This window comes from Peromyscus maniculatus, chromosome 1 (assembly GCF_049852395.1).
Source record: "Peromyscus maniculatus bairdii isolate BWxNUB_F1_BW_parent chromosome 1, HU_Pman_BW_mat_3.1, whole genome shotgun sequence".
NCBI lineage: Eukaryota > Metazoa > Chordata > Mammalia > Rodentia > Cricetidae > Peromyscus > Peromyscus maniculatus.
Window position 1 is genome coordinate 92,303,813 of NC_134852.1, and position 24,829 is coordinate 92,328,641.

Consider the following 24,829-nt stretch of genomic DNA (forward strand, 5'->3'; position numbering starts at 1 on the left):
AGGGACTGGAAAACGCATAACTAAGCAAGCCTGGCCTTGAGGAAACCCTGAGAGAGAAAGAAAATAAGGAAGGGAGGGAGAGAGGGAGAGAGGGAGGGAGGGAGGGAGGGAGGGAGGAAGGAAAGAAGGAAGGAAGGAAGGAAGGAAGGAAGGAAGGAAGGAAGGAAGGAAGGAAGGAAGGAAGGAAGAGAAAGTTCTAATATCCTCATAGTGATCATAAACTTGTCCATACACACTAACTTCCCCCTCCACTCTCCTGAGTTAAGAGGGGAGTAACTGTCCCATGATGTACCCACTGGGGCAGAGGGCTGGAGTCAATGGGCTCACACGGTTGTTTTCAATCTGTCCGTCCTCGAAACGTTCTTGGCCAGGCCTTGTTCATTGTTTGGTTTCAAAAGGGTCAGCCTGGATCTTCTGTGTGTGAAGTGAGGCTTTTCCAATCACACAACCTTTACAAGGCCGTATGGAAGTGGGAAGGAGGTAACCCTAAACAGTAAAGCCAGATCATATGTACAGGCATGTCTTCTAACACACACACACACACACACACACACACACACACACACACACACCGTGCCGGGAGAAGGTCCCCTCTCACCCACGCTGCTCTGGAACCAGGGCTCTGGAGTCACACAAGCTGGGTTCAGTCCATGGCTTTGCCATCGGTTAGCAGTGTACCCCCTGAACAGCTGATTCTCCGTGTCCTAGCTTCTTCCTCTGAGGATAACATAGCCTTATGGAACATCCTGGTGCAAAGGAGCTATTCACTACCATACCATGCTCAACCTCACTTTTCTAGGCACTTTTTACTGGCCAGCATCTATAATTCCTGCCTGTAGTCAAAGAAAAAAAAAAAGATACTACTTTCTTGACCTTTAGAAAGAAAAACAGGGGGGCTGGAGAGATGACTCAGAGGTTAAGAGCACTGCTTGTTCTTCCAAAGGTCCTGAGTTCAATTCCCAGCAACCACATGGTGGCTCACAACCATCTGTAATGAGATCTGGTGCCCTCTTCTGGCTGTAGGCATACATGCAGACAGAACGCTGTATACATAATAAATAAATAAATCTTTAAAAAAAAAAAAAGAAAGAAAGAAAAACAGGCCTCCCTTGACTTTGGAATTCTCCCTGGTTAATGTCTTACTTCCCCTTTCACTGGGCAGTCAGTGCTCTCACGCTCTGCAGGCCTCAGGTCACTGCCTCGCCTTCTTTCGCTGTCCTACTCCACCCACTCCGACACTATAGTGACCCAGGAGACCACCTTAGTCTTCCTGGGCAGTCAGCTGGCAAATCAAAGGAATTCCCCAAACACCTTCCCCCTCCTGTCCTTGCCGCCATGACAGTCTATAAGTCTGTCCCCCTTTGGGGTGTGCTTTTCTCTTCCGTGGCTCCGAGGACCATCAGAAGAATGTACCCAACCTGTCACATTGCTGTCCACCTCAGCCCCCGGCCCTGAATAATGTCCCGTACTCTGTTCCTCCCTTCCTTCCCTTTTCTTCAAAATGTCACAGCTTACCCGCCTTCCTTCCTTCATTGGTGACATTCCTTCTCACTGTCCTATGGTTAATTTAGATGCCACGCCCCCGCATCCACATCTACTCCTCCAGTGGCTCACAAGGGAGATGACTCCTTCCTTCCTTCCTCCCTCCCTTCCTTCCTTCCTCCCTCCCTTCCTTCCTTCCTCCCTTCCTTCCTTCCTTTTTGTTTTTTGAGACAGGGTTTCTCGATGTAACAATCCTGACTGTTCAGGAACTGAGATCTATCTGCCTCTTCCTCCATGTGCTGGGATTAAAGGCATGTGCCACTACCTACCGCCTGGCTGGGAAGTGACTGTCTAAGTGATGGAGGGTCTCCCTCTTCACCTGGGGTCCCTCTCCTCCTTTTAGCACAGTCAGGGGAGAGAGCAGATCTGCAGCCATGGATCCTTAGTGTCTTTCACTCTATCTTCCTTGTCAGCCTTTAAAACTCTCCCTTGTACTTGGGAGGCTGAGGTTGGAGAATTGCCCCAAGTTGCAGGCCAGCATGGACTACAGCATGAGACTGTTTTAAAAAAGCAAACAAAAATAAGTCCAGGCCTAGTGTCTCATACCTGCAATCCCAGCCTTTGGGAGGTAGGGGCAGGAGAATCAGGAACTAAAGGCCAGCCTAGGTTCTATGAGACCCTGCCTTAAAACAGACCAACCAGGACCAACCGGTAGGTGGGTTCTTTCCTCCAATCAACATGCCTACCTTAGAAGCTCTCAAAGAGAGGCTGACATACCAAGGCAAAGATGTGTCTATGAGACGATAGAGGATCGCTGCTAGCCTGGAACTCTGGTGAAAGGCCACAAAAGATGAACAGGCCTTAAAGAGAAGAAATAGCAGCCAGTTCTTCAATGGCTAGGTTTCTCGAGCCAGCCCCACTCTGGAGGACATAATCAAAGGCATGAATAACCCAGATCCAATCCTATGGCCACCAGGCTGCCAGGAAAATGTTGTCTCAGGAAAGGAACCCTCCTCTAAAATTGACTATTGAGACATGGCTCATTTGACATGGGCTTTGTCCAACCTAAGTCAAAACAAGAATCTGTACCCTTGGGAGGAGGCGATGAGACAGACACTGCCCACCCTCTCAGCTCCTGCTGAGATAATGAGATCCTCTCAGACACCTGCTGGGCCCTGTCCTACCTCACAGAGGGCTTCCATGAGTGCATCCATCACGTGGTGGCCACTGGGGTCCTGCTCAGGCTCATAGAGCCCGTGACCAACTTGGAGCTCACTGTCTTGACCCTTTTCTCCACACTATGGGCAACACTGTCACAGACAGACCAACAGACCCAGAAGGCCATCACCGCCGGCATGCTGAAGGTACTGGGCTAGCTCCCGAAGCACTGAAGTCTTCTATCCAGAAAGAGGCTGCCTGGGCCATGAGCAACGTGGCCGCTGGGCCCGAACACCTCATCTGCAGCTGACTGTGTATAACCTGCTGCCTCTGTCTGGTAGCCCTACTAAAGAACGCAGGATTCAGAAAGAAACGGTGTGGACTGTGGTAACTTTGAGACAGGGACCTCTCAGGGCCAGTTGCTCATGCTGCTGCTGAATCTGCTCACTGCCCCCCCCCCCAGACAAGAAGATCAGCATCATCCTTGGCATCCTTTTTTTTTTTTTTTTTTTTTTTTTGGTTTTTCGAGACAGGGTTTCTCTGTGTAGCTTTGCGCCTTTCCTGGAGCTCACTTGGTAGCCCAGGCTGGCCTCGAACTCACAGAGATCCGCCTGGCTCTGCCTCCCGAGTGCTGGGATTAAAGGCGTGCGCCACCACCGCCCGGCATGGCATCCTTTCTTATTTCCTCCAGATAAGCTGCAAAAGAAGGAAAGCCTGTGTCTTCTGATGGAGGACATTGGTGGTCTTGAAAAAAATGAGTCTTACAGCTCCACCCATACTGTCCTATTAGCCAGGGTGCCCTGAACATCATTGAGAAACATGGTGAGGAAGTAGACGACGACAGTTTTCCCAGTCCCGGGCTGAGAGTGCCAATACATGAAGCACTTAAAAAATATAGAGCTGGGTGTGGTGGCGGCGGCGGCAGCGGCAGTGGCGGCTCACACCTTTAATCCCAGCACTTGGAAGGCAGAGGCAGGCGGATCTCTGTGACTAGGATAGACTGGTCTACAAAGAGTTCTAGGACAGCCAAGACCATTACACAGAGAAACCCTGTCTCAAAAAAACCAAAAACTGCTGGGCGGCGGCGGCGCACACCTTTAATCCCAGCACTCGGGAGGCAGAGCCAGGTGGATCTCTGTGAATTCGAGGCCAGCCTGGGCTACCAAGTGAGTTCCAGGAAAGGCGCAAAGCTACACAGAGAAACCCTGTTTCAAAAAACCAAAAAAAAACCCAAAAACAAACAAACAAACAAAAAAACACCAACCAAACAAACAAAAAAATAGAGAGAGAGAGAAAGAGAGAGAGAGCTCTCACAACTTCACAATAACCAAGCAACAAAGGGGTTAAAAACAAAACAACAACAAAACAGATAAACCAAAAAACTTCACCAAAGCCAAAACTAAAAAAAGAAGTTTGCCCTCACTTCCCCTTCCGGGTCGTTCCCTGATTCCCTCTCTCTTCTCCCGCTTTAGCCCATGATGTAGAAATCCAGCTCAGGCTTTCTTTGTGTCTCTCATGTTTTTACTTGGGTTTCTGCCTCAGGGCACTGCCAGGACTCCCCAGCAGGCCCTGAAGTTTGTGTGGTTTTGGGGGATGGAGGACTCACTGGATTCTCTCGGCAGCCTGCGAGGGTGGAGTTAGTAGCAACCATACAGCACCTGTGGGGTACAGACGGCTTGGGTAAGTTAGCCAAGGCCCCCCAGCAGGAGCTGGACATCAGAGGGCTCCGTTGGGTCTGCCTTTGACCCAAGCTGCACCTTCGCCTCCTGCTGAGTGGTGTTTGTTCCCAGCATCAGCCTGGGCCTTTCCTGGAGGAGGCCCCCAAGGTTCCTCCTGAATGAATGACTCCAGGCTGCACCCCTAAGCAGCCCACAAACCAGCTCTTCTTGGGAAGCATATGCCCCTATTGTTTCAGTTTCAGTCTTCGGTTTCATCCTCCATCCTCTCCTGCCTTGTATCCTTCATGGTCCATCCTCTCCTGCCTTGCATCCTTCATGGTCCGTCCTCTCCTGCCTTGCATCCTGCACAAAGCCATTAGGTAACCAGGCTGTCTCTGTCTCTGGAAAACAACAACGACAAAACCCGTAAAAACAAACAACTTCTTCCACTTAGAAGTCTTGAATGCCTTCCCCATCACCTCCAAGATGGGAATCAAATGCTTTAGGTTTCTGAGTGTAGTTCAGTGGCAGAGCACTTGACCAGCTCACAAAGTCCTGGGTTCAAACACCAGCATGACAAAAACAAAAACAAAACAGCAAAGTCCTTCAGTGCCACAGCCAAGGCTTTCCTATGCCTTCGCATGGTTGCCCAGCTTGAATTATCGCTCTCTTCAGACTGTCGTCTTCTGACCAGGCGCTGCCCTAGTGCATCTTCCAGCAGACCCATGGACAGCCACAGTCCTGCTGGTGTACACAGTGCACCTTCCAGCAGACTGATTAACAGCCACAGTCCTGCTGGTGTACACAGTGCACCTTCCAGCAGACTGATTAACAGCCACAGTCCTGCTGGTGTACACAGTGCACCTTCCAGCAGACTGATTAACAGTCACAGTCCTGCTGGTGTACACAGTGCACCTTCCAGCAGACTGATTAACAGCCACAGTCCTGCTCGGCATAGACAGTCGTTATGACTACGGCTAAAATGCATAGGTAAACAAGTACAATATAGTTCCTGTGCTTAAAAATAGGATCTTCAAAAGTGAAAAAAAGAGAGATCAAACTATGGTCACTGAGATGACTGAGAGCTATGGGAGCTTGCTGCCAAGTCCGAGGACCTGGAAACTGAGTGTGATCCCCAGAATACACATGGTAAGGACAGATCTGCCTTTGGAGAGTTGTCTTTGGACTCCCACACAAATGTCATGGCACACTCCCCCCATACAATATAAACAAGCAAATAGCTGGGCGGTGGGTGGTGGCGAATGTCTTTAATCCCAGCACTCGGGAGGCAGAGTCAGGAGGATCTCTGTGAGTTCGAGGCCAGCCTGGGCTACAGAGTGAGTTCCAGGACAGGCTCCAAAGCTACACAGAGAAACCCCGTCTCAAAAAAAAAAAAAAAAGCAAATAAAACACATTTTAAAATATGTGGAAAGAATTATAATCATAGTGTTTGGAAAGCTGAGGCAAAGAATTTGAGGCTAGTTTGGGCTACATAATGAGTTTGAGATTTGAGACCTGCCTTGGTTACATAGAAAGATCTGGTCGTTTTTTTATGTCTTGGGATGTAGCTCAGTGGTAGAGCAATTGCCTAGGGAGTGTGAGGCTCAACTTGAATGGAGAAGCAAATCTACACGCATGTGAATGTCTACACTTACATCTGTGTCTGTATGGATCAGCAAACTCCAGGGAGTTACTCCTGTTGGCAGGCAGGCTGGTGGAGGCGGTAATGAAGGACGGTTTTGTTTTCAAGTGATGCTTGTCTTCATGTCTTAGTGCTGAGACTCTAACCCAGGGTCTCACACATGCTAGGCAAGCTTGGTTCACATGTGAGTTCCAGGCTAGCCAGGGCTACATAGTGAGACCCTGTAAGGAAAGGCTAAATGAATATATTTAAAAAAACGTAAAGCAACAACAAGGAGCAAACAAAACATACAAAACCGAGGAGGGATGAAGCTCAACAGCTTAGTAGCGCAGTACTGACTAGGCTGAAAAAGCCCACCTCGATCCTAGAGCAGAAAAGGGGGAGGAAAAAAGGCATAACCAGACACTTCATAAAAGAGAAACAAAGCTACACAGCTAATAAGTTTACAAAAAAATATATTCAACATCAACTCTTTTTTGTTTCTTCTAGGGGTCTCCTGGCTGGTATGGTACTCACCCTATAGACCAGGTTGGCCTTGAACTTCCCGCCTCTGCCTCCTGAATGCTATTATTGCACTACTACACCTAGCTTGTAATTCTGTTCATTTATTTATTTGATATAGGGTCTTTTTCTGTAGCCCTGGATGTCCTGGGACTCATTATGTAGTCCAGGCTAGTACTAAACTAGTGATAATCCTTTTGCCTCAGCCTACCAAGTGTAATTCAGGCAGGCAATGTCACACCTGGGTTGATTTTATAACTATTCTTTTTTTTTTCCAGACAGGATCTGTTTTTGTATCCCAGGCTGACGTGGAACTCCCTGTATAGACAAGAATAGTCTCAAATTTCCAGTGATCCTCCTGCCTCTGCCTCCTATGTACTGAAGCAATAGGTATTACCACATCCAGCTTTATTTTTCATAAACCATTTTTAATTTCTAAAAATATGGATTTTTTTTTTTTAGGAAAGATGGCTTAGCCAGGCTTCCAAGCATGAAGACCTGAGTCCAATCCCCAGAATTCAGGCAAAAAAGCCACCAGGCACAATGAAATCCACTTGTAACTTCCAGTGCTGGGGAGAGAGACAGGTGGATTGCTAAGAGCTCATAGACCAAGAAGCCTAGAATACTTAAAAAAAAAAAAAGGTTTTATGTTTACTCGTGTACATCTGTCTGTCTGTGTAAGTGTATGACGTGTGTATGGGTGCTTTTGGAGGCCATCTGGAGTTACAGGCAGGTGTAAGTTGCTGGATATGGGTGCTGAGACACAAACTCAGGTTCTCTGGAAAAGCAACAAGTTTTCCTAACTGTAGCTAGAGTTTTCCTGCCTGGCCCACAGTCAGGACAAATCTTTGTTACCTTCCAGTCTCACAGCCGCTCAGACCCAACCAAGTAAACACAGAGACTTATTTTGTTACAAACTGTATGGTCGTGGCAGGCTTCTTACTAACTGTTTTTATATCTTAAATTAATCCATTTCCATAAATCTATACCTTGTCTCGTGGCTTACTGGCATTTTCACATGCTGCTTGTCCTGGTGGGCGGCTGCAGTGACCCTTCTGCCTTCCTGTTCTTTTATTTCTCCTCTCTGTTAGTCCCGCCTATACTTCCTGCCTAGCCACGGCCAATCAGGTTTTATTTATTGACCAATCAGAGCAACACATACAGACAATTGCCATACAGACAATCCCATGGCACTTAACCACTGAGCAATCTCTCCAGCCCCAGGAGACATATATACTTAGTGAGCTCCAGATAAAGCCTGCCCTAAGGTACAAGGTAGACCATTCCTGAAGAAGGAATTGTTCTAGCCTTCACATACAAGTGCACACATATAAGCTTGTGCACACACACACACACACACACACACACACACACACACACACACTTGGGAGGCAGAGCAGAGGCAGGCAGAAGATCTCCGAGTTCAAGGCTAGCCTGGTCTACAATGTGAGTTCCAGGACAGGCAGGGCTGCACACAGAGAAACTCTGTCTTGAGAAGACAAAACAAAACAACAACAAAAAAGAACAAGAAAATGGTAAACATAAGCCCACACCTCCCAGTGTTGGGGATTGAACCTGGGGCCTTGTACGTGGTGAGAAAACATTTTACTGCTGAGTTACAATCCCAGGAATAAAGAGCGCCAGTCCTAGTGTTTAGGCTGGACTAGGAATAACAGAAGAAGGCTACCCAGAGCCAGGGACGTAGCCAGGTTATGTATAGTATGAATGAGGCCCCGGGTTCCATTCCTAAACATGCTGCCTCCAAAGGAAAGAGGAAACATATGGACCAGGAAATATGCTGTCTTGATTTATGTATTATATTTAATAACATCTTGACTGAAGTTTAAAAAATAAGATTTCATGGTGTGATAAGTACATTCACTGGCACCATAAAATACCCAGGCAGGAGCGGGGAGATACCCTCATCTCTGGAAAGGCCACTGATGACATCGACGGTTGCGGATGAATGAACAGAGGATTGTCAGTCTTAGTGAGAACAGAGGGTGTGGGAAGAAACAAGTGGAAAGAAAGCCAGGCCTCGTGGCACAGGTGTGTAATCATAGTGATTTGGGTGTCTGAGGCAGGAGGATTGTGAGTTCAAGTGCTACAGAATGAGTTCAAGGCCAGCCAAGGAAACAAAGGGAGGCCCTGACTTAAAGACTGAGGTGGTGGCAACAGATAGCTCAGTTGGTAAAGGTGCCTGCCACCAAGCCTGACAACCTGGGCCTCACAAGGTAGAAGGAGAGAACTAAATCCCACTAGTTGTCTTCTGGTCTCCACATGTGGCACCATGGCACAGGTGCGCCCCGCCCCCCCATGGACACAAAATAAAATGTAAAAAAAAAAAAAAACTGTTCCAAGGGTTGGGGATTTAGCTCAGTGGTAGAGCGCTAAGGCCCTGGGTTCCTCCTCAGCTCAAAAAACAAAACAAAAAACAAAACAAAACAAAAAACTGTTCCAATAAAAAATTAGGCTGGAGCGATGATAACTGTTGGCAAAGTGCCTGAATCTGATGCCCAGAGCCCACGTAAAAATGCAAGGAGTGGCAGCTCGTGTTTATAACCCCTCACTGGAGAGGCAGAGACAAGGGGGTCCCTGGTGTTCACTGGTCAGGCAGCCTCTTACCTGTTAGCTTCAGGTCAATGAGAGACCTCATTCCAAAACACAAGGTGGACAGAAACTAAACAACACATATATCTCTACCCTCCATATGTACACATACGTATACACACGCACACCCCCCACCTGAACACAGATGAGAAACACATGTCTACATTAAAAATAAGATGAAAACGGGGCTGGAGAGATGGCTCAGCAGTTAGGAGTACTGGGTGATCCCCAGAGGACCTGGTTCAAGTCCCAGCACCCACATGGCAGCTCACAAATTGTAACTCCAGTTCCAGGGGATCCATGGCACCAGGCATGCATGTATATTATTCGTGCAGGCAAAATACCCAAACACATTAAAAAAAAATCTCTAAGAGGAGATAAAAACAAAAGCCAGGAGGTGGTGGCGCACGCCTTTAATCTTAGGAGGCAGAGGCAGGTGGATCTCTGTGAGTTCAAGGCCAGTCTAGTCTACAGATGTGAGTTCCAGGGCAGTCAGGACTGTTTTGCAGAGAAACCCTGTCTCAAAAAACAAAACAAAACAAAACAAAAAAAAAAAAACAACCAAATAAACAAACAAAAAGCTAAAAACAAAGGGGCTAGTGGTAGAGCCCTAGTCTAGCATGAGCAAACCCTGGTTCAAGCCCAAGTACTACACAAAGAAAAAGAGTAGAAATCCAGTCTGTGGAATGGGGCAGAAATTAGAGGCGACATGGCATGTTCAATAAACTATAAAGGCTATCGGGGTGAAAAGGAGAATAAGGAAGGCGGAAACAAAGGATGGAACCATGAGATAAGAGAGGGGTGCTGAACCTGGCGGCCGCGGCACACACACGCACGCCTCTGATCCCAGCACTGGAGAGGGAGAAGCAGGCGGATCTCTGTGAGTTTAAGGCCAGCCTGGTCTACAGAGCGAGTTCCAGGACAGCCAAGGCTGCACAAAGAAACCCTGTCTCAAAAGAGACCCCAAAACAAACAAACAAACAAACAAACAAACAGATGGGTGGTGATGAGCAGGTTAGCTGTTACTCAACATTGTAGATGAGGAAGCATTAGAGATTTTTAAGCAGGATGCTGAAATTCTTTGTTTCAGAGATCCTCACAGCATAGTTGGAGGATGTGGAACACAGGAAGATCAATTAAGGACATTATGATCTTAGTCTAAGTGAGAGACACCAAGGGCTTAGTTTGCCCAGAGGGTTTGGCACGAAATGAGTGATGTGGTTCAAATCAAGAGGTTTATCACAGGTGGGAGAGTGGACAGAAGTCTAGCCCGCCTTCCCCAGTCCTCTTATCACCACTTAGGCATGGTCTGCCCACCCCCACCAGGATGTAAACTCCACAGAGCAAGGAGGCTAATTTTGTTTCCGCTTCAATCCCCAGGGCCCCACAGTTCCTGGCACAGGATAGGTACCACATAATTATCTGTTGACTGCATGAAGTTTTGCTAGGAAAGAGAAATCTATGTTAATAGTCTATAGTGGTAGACTATAGACTATAGACTATTTAACTCCATTTAAACGTATATACATCTTTAAAAATGTTTTAAAAATCTATTTGTGTGTGTGTGTATGTGTATGTGTGGGTGGGGTTTGCATGTGTGTGAGCGTGCATTGGGAGGGCGGAAGTCATCCTTTTGTGTGGTTCCTAGGTGCTGTCCTCCATGTCAATGGAGCCTGGTACTCACTGAGCCCCAGGAATCTGGCCATCTAGACCTCCTCAGCACTTTCACTACAAGTGTCTATCACCACACCCAGCATTTTTATTTTTGTTTTTTGAGACAGGGTTTCTCTGTGTAGCCCTGGCTGTCCTGGAACTCGCTCTGTAGACCAGGCTGGCTTTAAATTCACAGAGACCTGCTTGTCTCCGCCTTCTGAGTGGTAGGATTCAAGACGTGCGGACCGCACTTGGCCTTATCCCCAGCCTCTTGTGTGAAGGCTGGGGAATAAACTCAGGTCCTCACACATTTGTAGCAAGTACTCGGCACAAAGTGAGCTCTCTCTCTAATCCTTTCATAGACATCTCTCATTAATATCCTTCCTGACCTGCCTTCCTAGACTCCCGTGCACTATTATAACAAAACAATGGAGCGGCCTCGTTGGGGGCCATCACCCTGGCCTCAGCTGAATTAGTCTTTCTTGCCCCTATTATCTACCCTATCTGCTTCCTGGCTATCTGTGCTTTCAAACTCTAGATAACTTGCTTTCCCAAGTTCCCTTGAGGTCCTTGGCTACATGCTAAGGTTTGTTTGTTTTCTAAATCTTTTCGTTTTTCCTTTTCTTTTTCCCATGTGGTCGAACCCAGAACCTTGTACAGGCTAGACTAGTGCTCTTGCGCTGAGCTCCATTTGCAGTCCCGGTTGCACGTGATTACATTATTATGCAGCCTGCCTTTGACCCTTGGCTCAGTCCTCCTCACTCCACCTCTCTGCTCTTTATCTCTAGAGGCTGACCTTGAAAACCAGTTCACCTGGGCTCAATTCACCTTAGGTGTCTTTTTGGGTTCAACCAGTGTGAGGTACTGTAGCAGAGTTGAAAGCAAGCGAGCATGGCTGTGTGTCTCTTAGATCTTGTCGGTCCTTCCTCTGTTAGAGCTAACAGCAGGGGTAATTGTCGCATCTCTGGCCCTTCAGGCTGATGATTGATAGCGGCTTCCCTGCAGACCTAGGGTGGGTCACAACTCCTTGTCGGTTTCCCTATCTTTGTACATTGTTTCTCTTCAGTTACACATTTTGAGTGCTCCATCTGTTTCCTGCTGCTCTGCTCTTGACTGATACAAAAGCAGAAAAGGCGAATTTTATCTTTTGAAGAAAAACAGCTTTTATAATATGTACTTCAGTAGTTCTTAAGTAAGCACTAGAGAATTGTATCTTTTATCATTTAATATATAATCAAATGTTTCCAAGTCACACTCTTGTCTGCTTAGTGTTGTTATACAATGTTTCACACATCAGTTACTTAACCATTTACTGTGTTTACAATTTGTCACAATTAAGATTATAGTAAACATTGTTGTGTCTGTAGTTATCTTTTGAGGGAGGATTGTTTCCCAAAGAGAAGTTTCTAGGAGTGCTACGGGTGAGGCAAAGGGACTCGCATGTCTATGAAGGCTCTTTGAATTGCTTTTAAAAGCTTATGCTAATTCACTTTGCCACCACTTTCTCTGAACACACCACTTGCATCAAGAATGAGTACTGGAAAGTACATCTTTATAGTATATTTTGCTAATGTACTAGGTAATCTAATTATTTGAAGTGAGTATGCATCAGAATGTTTTCTTTTTTGTTTGTTTTTTTGTTTTGTTTTTGTTGGGAGACAGGGTTTCTCTGTTTAGCCCTGGCTGTCCTAGTACTCGCTCTGCAGACCAGGCTGACCTCGAACTCCTTCATCTGCCTGTCTCAGCTTCCCGAGTGCTGATTAGGATCTGTTTTTGTGAGAGGATCTCACTGTGTAGTTCTGGCCGGCCTGAAACTTTCTCAAACTTGTGGAGATTCTTCTGCTTCCAATTCTCAAACTCTGGGATTACAGGGCTATACAACACTTGACTTCTTTGCCGTCTATGATGGTCATACCAATCCTAAACTATTTAAAGTAAGTTTGAGGTTTGGGGGATCTTGTATCACCACACCTGCTCTTGGGGGTGCCTAGCAAGCATGAAGCCTTGGAGACTCTAGGTTCGGTGACCAGTACTACAGAAGGAGGGAAGGGAGGAAAAGAGGGAAGGACCAGGAGGCTGAGGCAGGAGATGGAAGTTCAATGCCAGTTTATGTCAAAAAAATCAAGGGGCCAGGAATATAGCTCAATTAGTACAACACTTATCTAACATCCGTGAGTTTGGTCTCCAATACACTGCATAAATCGGGTGTAGTGGTACATGCCTGTAATCCTAGCTTTGGGAGGTAAGGAAAGAGGATCAGGAGTTCAAAGCCAGGGTACGCTACAAAGTTAAGTTCTAGACTAGCCAGAGCAGAGATGGAGCCTGTCTCAAAAGTCAAACAGGCGTGGAAAGATGACTCAGCAGTTAAGAGCACTTGCTGCTCTTCCAGAAGAACCAAGTTCGGCTTTCACTTTGCTTCCCAGGATCCACATCAGGCAGCTCACAACCACCTATAACTCTCAGCTTCAGGGTCATTTAGTAGCCCACATGTGTCCACACACTTTCTTCTGGCCTGGCCTCTGAGGACACCCATACATGGCATAAATTCGCACAAATAGATAAACAGAAAATAAAATCTTAAAACTTAACAACAACAGCAACAAATTGAACAGTCAACAACCCTAGTTAAGGTGCATATTTCTTTTTCCTTCCCCCCCTGATAATTTTCTCTCTACACAAACTATTGTCTAGTGAAAAAAAACTGTAATGAACAGAGAAGCAATGCCCACTTTGCACTGTTTAAACAGCTGGAATACACTGTTCTCCCTGCCTCATTGTTCTGAGTCAACCAAATGTCCAGTTATGAGGACCAAAGGCCGAGGCCTTCAACCCTACTGAGTGAGAAATAATGGGGAAATCCACTTCACACAGTATTGCCCACGCAGTTCAAGCTCCAGTGCTCCGTCCGGGTCTGAGAAGTCTGGAGTTCAGCCTGACTCACTTGTGTTCCGATGCTCCTGACCTCCCAGACAGGCTCCTCGACTCTCCCCAGGAGTCCTGGGCTATGGCCAAACAGTCCTCTTGGTGGGCATTCTTGGTCTGTGAACTAGCTCCTTCCCTAGGAGAGTCTCTTCACCTAGACCATTTTGATGGTTAGAGTCCTATACATACCTAAATGAGCTAATTCCTAATTCTTTGAAGCCTCACAAATCCATGAACACACAGTTGGCGTGCATGTGTGAGGTCTGCATGTAGATAACATGATTGTGTCTATGTTCTGCGACAGTGTGGGCAAGTTTGTGCCATGCCATGCCTGTGGGGGTCAGAGGATGATCTCAAGGATTGCTCTTCATCTCCCTTCCTCACTGGACATGGGATCTCTTGGAGTTTTTCTGCTGTCTTGGCCAGGCTAGTTGGCCCCTGGGCTTCCAGGCTTTGATTTCCTCTGGCTCTCACCTACCCACAGGGGTGCTAGGATTACAAATATTCATACTAGTGCCTGGATTCTGTGGACTCCAGGGGGATCGAACTCAGGTCCTCACACTTACGCAGTTGTCAGTTTTACCTAAGTCACCTCATTGGCCCCTGGGCATATTTACTCATTCACTCATTTATATCTTTCTTTATGCTGGCGTGATCAGACACCGGACGGCCTGGGAATCGAACCCAGGTCCTCTGGAACATCAGTCAGTGCTCCTAACTGCTGAGCCACCTCTCTCCTCTCCTCATTTATTGTTATTTCTAACTGTGTGTGTGTGTGTGTGTGTGTGTGTGTGTGTGTGTATACACGCACATGAATACCAGTGCCCAAAGAGACCAGAGGCAAGCTGCTTGATGTGAGTGCTGGGACTCACACAGGGCCTCCGCAAGAGCAGTGTATACTCTGAAGCACCGAGCCATCTCTCCAGCCCCTCAACATGGCTTAATGACTACAGACTCTAATTTATTTACCATCTTATTATCCTGGCCATTTGTTCACAGGTATAGTGTATTACTGGGGTGGTGGTGGGATAAATGAAGGGATATAACCAGGGAATGGAAACAAACTTCCTGAAAGGAAAGGGTTTTGTTGCTGTTTTGTCAGTTTTTAAACAAAGTTAGGACTAGGGCTGGTGAGATGGCTCCGTGGACAGGGATGCTGGGACTCACAGAGCTGAAGTGGAGAACTGACTCTCCCAAGCTGTCCTCTGACACACGTGACCACACACAGACAGATACAGGAGTGCACACAAAATAAAGGGGTTGGACCAAAGACATTTGGGGAAAAAAGATCAAGTGCCTCACACTTAGAGACGGTGTCAACTCTGATGGCTATGCTATTTCCTACATGAAGTGGTAGAGGTTTTATTCTTGCTTTTTTTCGGGGGGAAGCAAGGCCTCACGCAGCTCAAGTTGGGTCTCAAAGTGGATACACAGCCAAGATAAAGCTTGAATGCCTGATTCTCCTGCCTCCTATCTCGGGAGTAGAATGCTGGATTACAGGCATTCATGCCACTATGGTACGGGAGTTTGAACCAACTGTAGCTAAAGTTTAAAAGACAGAGAATCTACCTGTCTGTGAATGTCTTTAGGGTCATCCTTGCTAGCTGATGTGTGGAAACATGCAGGATTCCCTAATTAAAAAAAAAAAAAAAAAAAAAAAGCCCGGATGGGGGCATGGTGGCGAATGCCTTTAATCCCAGTCCTCAGAAGGCAGAGGCAGGCGGATCTCTGTGAGTTTGAGGCTAGCCTGGTCTACAGAGTCCCAGGCCAGCCAGGGCTACAAAGAGAAAGCCTGTCTCAAATAAACATATAAAATCCTTCCCTTTTCTCTTTCTTTTTTTGGCTTTTTTTTTTTTTTTTGGTTTTTCGAGACAGGGTTTCTCTGTGTAGCTTTGCACCTTTCCTGGAACTCGCTTTGGAGACCAGGCTGGCCTCGAACTCACAGAGATCCGCCTGCCTCTGCCTCCCGAGTGCTGGGATTAAAGGCGTGCGCCACCACCGCCCGGCCTTTTTTTTTTTTGGCTTTTAAGTCAGTCTTTCAATGAGCAATGCCAGCTGGCCTTGAACTGAAGATCCTCTTGCCTTATCCTCCCAACAGCTCCACACACGCACTACCACATGGGAGAAGTATTTCTGTCTTTATTCATCCTTTAACCTCATCGGATAAGACACCCTTTTCTTGGCCTTCCTCCTCCCCACTTCCCATCTTTTCTGGGATACGCACTATAAATCACTCTATCTCCCATTGGCTTGAGATCTCTCTCTCTCTTTCAAACTGGAAAAACCCAAAACAAACCTTTCTTTTACTCCTTAAGATAGAGGCCTAGTTTTCTCGCCATCTCCCTGCCAAACTTCTGGAGTCATTTCTCTTAACTGCTTTATCACTAAACACACTCCTCATCGCAGTGTCGGCTCAAGTCAGGGCCTGGCACACAGCAGATTGAGACCCCAGCTGAATGTCGGCTCCAGCCCTTTTGCAAAGTGCTGGTTTCTTCCGAAGGAATTTCTCCCTGCTTAACTGCAGGGCACTCCGACCTCCCCGTCGCCTTAACGGGGCAGACTCGGGTACTTGGGGTTCTCGGGAAGTCCTGCGGGTCACCCTCGTCATCTTCTGCCCGCCTCTCCATGTTCTTGCCCTGCAGTCTTTGCTTCCCCCGTTAAGACCACCCCGAGAGGTCAGCAGCCCCCCGACTCCGCTCCCCGCGCGTCCGTCCCTCGGTTCTCCCGGAGGCAACATGTCTGAGCGCCCCACGCCTCCAAAGCCCGCGAGCATGTCCTGAGATCCTGCGATCACCAGCCATCTAGGGCGCACCCGAGTGCCCAGGCCCACGCCACCCCTGCTTCCTTTCACTTAACAGCCGTGGCCAGGCCCGGCTCGGCCAGGTCTAGGCGAAGACGACGTCGTCCGGGCTCCAGAGGCGCTCGCCGTCCGTCCGGCCCGCAGCCGCCCAGGCACCACTCGTCCCTCTAGCGGGCGGCCTGGGCCGCACCGAGGCCTCAGAGGCGCGTCCGAGCTCCCCGGGCCCAGGCGGCCGGGAGAGGCCGCGGGCGCGGGCCGCTGCAGCCCCCGGGTGTCGGGCCGCGCGCGCGGAGGGCGGCGGGAGCCAGCCCAGGTCGGAGTCCCCGGGTCGAGCCCAGGGGAAGCGCCGTCCCCGCCCCGCCCCTCCTCGCGGCGGCGGCAGCGGCGTCGTCGCCAGGGTTGCGCTCGCCTGAGACGGGAGGCGGAAGGCGCGAGGCCGGGCCGGGCCGGGCCGGGGCCGGGGCCGGGGCAGCTCCTCCGCCGCACCGCCCTGGCCGGTGCCCAGGCCCGAGTCGCCTTCCGCCCGTCCGCCCTCCCCACCCCGCGGCCTCAGCCAGGTCCCGCCGCCAGCCCGGCTCCCGCCCCCGCTCCGCCCCCGGAGCCGCAGCCCCGCCCGCCACCGCCGTCGCCATGTTGTGGCTCCCGCAGCCGGCGCTGGGGACGCGCGCGGCCGAGCCCGGGGCCTGCCGCTGCCGCCGCCGCCGCCGCCGCCAGGTAAGCGCCCCCCCCGCGCCGCCCGGACAGGGCGAGGCCACCGCCCCAGCCGCTCCAGCTCCGGCAGGGGAGTCTGAGGAGAGCGGGCTCGGAGCCCGCGCCCCGCGCGCGCGCGGCCCGGCCCTGCAGCCTGGCGGACCCTGCCCGCCGCCCGAGGCGGCAGCCACTTCCCCCGACCGCCGCCAGGCGGGCCCCGGCCGCCACCCCACCCCGCCCCCGGCCCGGGTCGCCGGCCCCTTCCGCCGCCGCCCGCCGCTCGCCGCTCAGGGGGGGCGGCCCGGGCACGCCGCTGTCGTCCCGCGCGCGACAGGCGCCCGGCCGCCCGCCGAGCCCCCGGCCCGGCCCGGGCTGGGATAACGGTGCCCTGCGCGCAGCTGGGACGCCCTGTCAGCTCCGCGGTCCCCGCCGCGCCAGGACCGGGCGCCGTCCCGGGGGCAGGACCCTTGGAGCGGCGGCGGCCCTCCTCGGTCACCCCCTCCGCTCCGCCCAAGGGGTGACCCCCGGGGAGGTCTCTTCCCCGGGGCAGGCAGGGCTTCCTCCTCCAGAGTTGGGGTCCGCGGGGAGGGCGGGGGGTGACCAGGCCTGTTGATCGGGGTTGGATTTCTCTCTCCGCGGGGAACGCTTCCTGCCAGCCTGGGGTCGAGGGGGACAGGCTCCGCGGGACCCGGGGGGGAGGACAGGGGAGCGTCTGCTGGACAGATGGCCTCCTGGCCTTGGCTCGGCGTCGGCGAGGGGGAGGGGTCCGGGTGACCTTAGGTGTGCCTGCTCTGGAGGATCCTTGGAGGTGGTGAGGGCTTTTTAACTCTTTTTTACGAGCAGGCCAGAGGTGACATTTAAAAGTCCGGGCTGGGAATCAACCCCCAGGCCCACCCAGGGAGCATGTTTTTGTAGCCGCCGGGACTAGCCTCGATGGTTCCTTCCTCGGGAGGAGAGGGGGACTCGGGTGGGTAAAAAGGGGTTGGGACCAGGGTTTGCCCACTTAGCCCCAGGTCTGTGTTGGTGTAGGTTCTGGGGGGCCGGGGGCGGGGGGCTTGTGTCAGGTGTACACTGGCTGAAACACAGTGTGCTTGGCCGGAGGATGGGTGCGCTCAGTGGGATGTTTGCTAACCTGACAGGTCCATTTACACGGGGAAAGAGCCGGGGAAGCCTGGTGCTGAAGCCTTTTTTTTTTTTTTTTTTTTTTTTACCATTTTCTGCTGTTCCAATGACGGTGGCTTTGGTTCATTTAGCAATTACCCCTCCCCCATCTCGCCTTTTAGCCAGGTTGGCCATCAGGCTCAGGTCTTCACCTCCCCAGTAGTTGGGACTTCAGGCAACCATGCCTAACTGCAAAAAAAATTTTTTCTGAGCACTTATAGTATGGGCCATGACTAAAGTAGGTTTTGGAGATGCTGTGTCAACCAGAAAGACACCATTATTTTAGTGCTGGAATCTTAGCTGTGAGACAAAGTCTAGTAATAAAGAAAGTGTTTGTCAATAAATATATGCTTTCGCTGTGGTGAGCAAAGCTATGAAAAATAACTGCCCTTGTCGCGTTTCTTTCCAGTATGTGGGAAGACCGTAAGTGGTGTCTAATAAATATGTTCTGTCTACTTAATACTGAGGGCAGAAAGAAGAGAGGGAAGGAGAATCTGAGGAAAGGGTGGGTGGCTTTTGTTTTACTCTTTGTATATACAGTTTAACTATGTCTTCTTGACTGACTTGTCTAGATCTTCCTGCCTCAGCCTCTTGAATGCTGGGACACCTAAACACCAGCACCCCTGGGCTCAGAGAGAATTTAATTAACATCACAATGGCAGGGCCCTCAGAAGGTAGGTAGGAAGGACTCTCTCTGTCTCTCTGTCTCTCTCTCTCTGTCTCTCTGTCTCTCTCCCGTGTGTGTGTGTGTGTGTGTGTGTGTGTGTGTGTGTGTGTGTGTGTGTGTGTGTGTGTTTTGAGTCTGTTTTTGCAGTGGGGGAAATCAACCCTAGGGCCTCACTTGCTCAGCATAGACTCTGCCTCTGAGCTCCACCTGGCCCCAGATGAGTCTTTGGAACAAAACTCTGAAGGAAATGGTGATATAAAAGTTATACGCTCTGGCGAGTTCAAGGGACAGAGAGGATGGGGAAAGAGAATGATTTGAGTTAGGGGCTCAGGGAAGGCTTCCCGGAGAAAGCACCATAGGTCACGACCCAAAGAAGGCTTAAGAGTTAACTAACCATGTGTGGAACAGCACTCAGCTTGGCAACTTGGAGGAAGTGAAAGAGAGAGGTTCATGGGCTAGAGGAAGAAAGAAAGGGGAGAGAAAAGTCTGTGGAGAGCCGGGCTGGTCTGCTCACCCAGGCCTGGGGTGTGGGACGCTCACCCTCTTTAGGCTGGATCTTAGCGTAGGGTAATTAGGAGTATTTGCATTTTATAAGGCCTCTGGCCAGGGTTCTGTTCTGACTTTGAGATAAGGCAAGGATTTCTCTGTTTAAAAGATCTCAAGTGTGTGGGACCGCCTTGCCTCTGTGCGTTCGGTTTTTCTTTTCCTCTAAGTTCTTTACCCAGCTTTTAGGAAGGGAAAACGAAGTAGCATTTCTGAGTGTGTGCTAGGTGGGAGAAGCTGTTGGAATGATTTTTGTCTACATTACCGACTAATCTGTACACCCTAGGAGACACGATTCTCACGTGCATTTGACAGGGAAACAAGCCCAGAGGTGAGGTGATGTGTCCACAGTTAGGAGTGTAACCCAGCTGGATTGAAACCCGGCTGCCTATTGCAGCCTCTTTCCAGCGCTCGCTGGTTTTGAAGTCAGACGACAGGACTTTAATTTTACTTCACACACCTGTTCTGTTTAACTTGCTCCCGCCTCAGTTTCCTCATCTTCAGTGCAAGTGTCTATGTCATAAAGTCAGACAGAGTTGAGCTATATAAAGGTTAGCACTTGTTCAGTAATATTAGTTTCCATAACTAAAAAAATCCTGCTGCTTCTCAGCTATACTGTGGCTATTTTGAATAAGATTAAATAGATAATTCAGGTCTTTTGTTTGTTTCAAGACAGGGTTTCTCTGTAGCCCTGGCGGTCCTGCAACTCTCTCTGTAGACCAGGCTGACTTCCAGCTCAGAGATCCTCCTGCCTCTTGCCTCCCAAGTGCTGGGGTTAAAGGCGTGCGCTGCCGCCACCACCACCTCCACCGCCTGGTGGTATTCAGTTTTTGAATTTTGTGTAACTATCTCCTTTCCCTCTTCTTTCCTCTTAACTTAGTGCCAGTGCTGTTTCCATATGATCAATCATTCAACATTGATATCTCATTTCATGCTTTGATACTGCGCTAGAACTTACAAAGTGAGAACTGTTAGATACCATTTTCTTTTAGTAGAGTGTCCAGGAAAAGGAAATTATTTTAACAGATGGATTATGATAGCTATTTAAATTCTCTGATATAGCGGTGGCTAATGAGCTATTGGGGGCGCATTATGGCGGCCTAGTCCTGTAGTCCTAGCACTTGGAAGGTAGAAGAAAGGAGGAAGGCCAGCAATGTAGTCTTTGAAGTTAGCTGGGGTATGTGAGGTCCTAGAAATGCCGGAGGAGGTGACTTCTGAACTGAGCTTTAGAGGGTGATACATTGTGCACCCCAGTAAACTTATCTGGGGGTCAGAGAACAGAACAGCCACTATATTAAACACCGGTTTAGGCAGTGGTAGCACACGCCTTTAATCCTAGCATTCTGGAGGCAGAGATCCATCTGGATCTCTGAGTTCAAGGCCACACTGGAAACAGCCAAGTGTGGTGACACATGCCTTTAATCCCAGGAAGTGATGGCAGGAAGCAGAAAGGTATATAAGGCGTGAGGACCAGGAACTAGAGCCTTTTTTTGGCTTTTAGCTTTCAGCAGCACAGTTCAGCTGAGATTCATTCAGATGAGGATTCATAGCCTTTTAGTCTGAGGAAACAAGATCAGGTGAGGAATTGGCAAGGTGAGGTTGAATGTGGCTTGTTCTGCTTCTCTGATCTTCCAGTGTTCACCCCAACACCTGGCTCAGGTTTGTTTTTATTAATAAGACCGTCTAAGATTCATGTTACATAGGAGTTTTGCAGGTTAGTAAGACTGAAACAGTCTATCTAGTGCCCTGAATATGAAAGCATTCAACTGTTAGAGGGCTCATTGTTTGGAGATGAGGCTGGAAGACAGGGCTCTATGAGACACAGGTCAAGAAGTTTGTATTTTAGTCTGTAAGCCATGGCGATGTGACAGAGAGTATTAGAGAGTATTAGATACAACTCATGCATTTTATGTTGCAGCTGGAGAGCAATGTCATTCTGGGGCAGCTTCGTCTCTGTGGGGACCCTGGGCTTCAGTGTCACTTCCTACACTTGGAGACCAAAACTTGAGTTTAGTGAGGTTTTCAGCTGATTCAGGGCGACTGACTCATTCAGTAAACTCGGAGGGGACTGATGAGTAAACCTACACCATTAACTGACCATACAAATGGAACTGTAGAATGACAGATGTTTCTACCCTCTGGCCATTGTTCCCGCTGCTCTTCCCCTTTCTGGTTGGTGCTAGGGCAACTTACAAACTCCCTCAATTCCCATGTTTTTTTCAGGCTTCATGGACATGAACATACATGAGTCTTTCTTCGGCACTACTCTATATAGTTGATATTATTGATAGAGTGAGTGAGCAGTGCTGTGTTATTTGGGTGGGATCCTGTGCTTGTGAAACTTAAGAAAGAGGAAGAATAACTTTAAAAAAAAAATTGACAAGTTCAGGTTTATACTGAGTTTGAGGCTAGCCTGGCTGACATGAGACCTTTTCTTACCCAAAAAACAAAAGTTAAATAAATTTTAGAAAGAAAGGAAAATTGATGGGAGAGATTTTTTTTAGAACTAAGTTAGCAGAGAAAGAATATGAAAATTCTGTGTTGTGTGGGTAGTCTTGGGCTAAGAAGTAGTATGGGTATATGCGTTGGAATTGTTCAAGGAGTAACCCAGACTGTAGATGGATTTTTCCTTTTAAAACTTTAAAACTTGGGGCTGCAGGGATGGCTCAGTAGTTAAGAATACTTACTGTTCTTTTGTTTTTTTTTTTTTCCTTTTTTTTAGGCAGGGTCTTGGTCTCTCTCTCTCTCTCTCTCTCTCTTTTGAGATAGGGTTTCTTTTGTAGCTTTGGCTGTCCTGGAACTTGCTCTGTAGACCAGGCAGGCTTTGAACTCACAGAGATCTGCTTCTGCCTCCCGAGTGCTGGGATTAAAGGCGTGCAACACCATCATCCAACATGCATTTACTGTTCTTATAGAGGACCTGAGTTCAGTTTCCATATCCATACCAGGAGGCTCAGCACACCTGTAATTCCAGCTTAAGCTGATCTGACACTCTCTTCTGGCCTTCGTAGGCACCTGAACTCATGTACACATACCTACACTTAGATACACGAATATACACATGTACTTAAAATGAAATCCTTGTCAAATAATCTCTAAAATAATTATATATATGTATATATATATTCATGAAGAAAAATTAGGAGATGCAGATAGGAATTCAGAGGAAATAAAGCTTGCTGATAAGTCTTATATTCAGAACTATACTAACATTTAAAATTGTTTCTTTTTTGTTTTGCTCTTTTGAGACAGGGTTTTTTGTGTAGCCCTGGCTGTCCTAGAACTCACTCTATAGACCAGGCTGGCCTTGAACTCAGAGATCCATTTACCTCTGCCTTGATGTTGGAACTAAAGTCACTCACTACCACTGCCCAGCCATTTCTCTTGTTCCTAAAAACCAAGAACACCCTCCCATCCCCCTAGTCCTCCTCCCCACCAACTTGGCTGTTGTTTCTTTTTTTCTTAAAGATTTATTTATTTACTATGTATACAGAAGAGGGTGCAGATCTCGTTACAGATGGTTGTGAGCCACCATGTGGGTGCTGGGAATTGAACTCAGGACCTCTGGAAGAGCATTCAGTGCTCTTAACCTCTGAGCCATCTCTCCAGCCCTGTTGTTGTTACTTAATACAGGGTTTCATCTAGCCAAGGCTAGCCTTGAACTCATCTTCCTGTCTCCCAAGTGCTAGGATTACAGGCTTGGCCACACCCAGCTTAATATTTGATATTCGATTTGTTGTTTGCTATACTGGGCATTGAACCCAGGTCCTTTGTGCATGGTAAGCAAGTGTTCTCCCAGTTAGTTCCATCTCTCAGCCCTTTTGATATTTGTATTAGATCTTTATTTCCATCCCTATTTTTGTTTAACTTTCTCTTATAAAAATAGGAACATTCTGAAAGGTAAAGAATTCTGAAAAATGTTTTCCTTGAGGTAGAATAGTTTCATATACCTAAAACCTAAGTCTTTCTATTGGTGGGCATCTGGTCTATTGCTTGCTCTAGGAGTGTAGAATATGATATCCATTAGAAAATTACACTTAGGCCGGGCGGTGGTGGCGCACGCCTTTAATCCCAGCACTCGGGAGGCAGAGCCAGGCGGATCTCTGTGAGTTCGAGGCCAGCCTGGGCTACCAAGTGAGCTCCAGGAAAGGCGCAAAGCTACACAGAGAAACCCTGTCTCGAAAAACCAAAAAAAAAAAAAAAAAAAAAAAAAAAAAGAAAATTACACTTAAGAAAGTTTTTTTTTCAACCAAGTTGCTTTTATTTTGATAGCAGGGAAGCATATTTTGATATAATTTATCCAATGCATAATTTTATGCCTTCCAGAAAAGTAAATGACCTCATTTCAAGTTTGGTGTTGCCAATTGATGTTTGGATTATCCTGTTTAGTGTGTGACTTTAGTTAAGTCCTTTACTGTCTGCCTTTTGGAAACTGAAGGTGTTATATCAAGAGGTCATGGTGGCCCTCCATTATTAGCATGCTCCAGTAGACAAGACCGGGTGTGATGTCTGTTTGTGGTCGTCAAAAGACTCACAAGGTTGAGTGAAGAGGAGGATGTGTGTTCCTGGCCAGGAGCCAGCTACTCCCGATCTCAAGTCAGTGTGTGTGTGAAGCCTGCATGGCTTAGCTTACAGCGGATTTGAGAAGTTCCAGAGTTATTGGGCCCGGAAGATCCTGAAACTCTAAGATGTTCATTGTATTTTATTTTAATTTTGTGAGACAGAGGGTCTCTACATAGCCCTGGCTGTCCAGAACTCACTAGGTAGTGCAGCCTGGCCTCAAATGTAGAGGAGATCCGCCTGTCTCTGCCTCCCATGTCCTGGGATTAAAGGTGTGTTCTACCATACCTAGTTTTTATTTTTTTTAACTGAAATTATTTTTAGTAGTCCAGATTTTTTGTGAAAGATCCTTAGATCTTTCACAAAAAATCTAGATGCATGCAGAGACTCATGCAGAGACTCATGCAGAGACTCATGCAGAGACTCATGCAGAGACTCATGCAGAGAAGGCAAGAGCTGTACCAGGGCTAACTCAGCATGATGGCTTCCCCTCTGAAGGACAGTTTTCTATGAACTCTTGCCTCTGAGTGGAGTGAATGTAGTTAGAACATTTTTTTAAGTGCTTCATAGGAATGTATGTATATGTGTATGTAGTTTAAATTTTTTTTAGGTGAATCTTATTTAAAGATTTATTTATTTATGTATGAGTGTGCTGTCTGCATGTTCCTCTGCTCATCAGAGGAGGGCGTTGGATCCCATTATAGATGGTTGTGAGCCACCATGTGGGCAATGGGAATTGAACTCAGGACCTCAGGAAGAGCAGCTGGTACTCTTAACTGCTG

General features: G+C 48.2%; 1 protein-coding gene across 8 annotated transcripts in view; it reads left to right on the plus strand.

Moving 5' to 3' along the window:
* Positions 1-17,038: 17,038 nt before the first annotated feature.
* Positions 17,039-24,829, plus strand: part of Znf592 (zinc finger protein 592) — a 55,115-nt gene continuing 47,324 nt past the window's right edge. For 3 of the 8 annotated variants that reach the window (XM_076545930.1, XM_006969985.4, XM_042278750.2), the window contains exon 1: positions 18,110-18,951. The gene's annotated coding sequence lies outside the window, so the exon portion shown is untranslated. Of the gene's footprint in view, positions 17,141-17,427; positions 18,952-24,829 lie in introns of those variants that run through there. The other 5 variants (XM_076545918.1, XM_076545939.1, XM_076545933.1 and 2 more) reach the window with 4 other exon arrangements.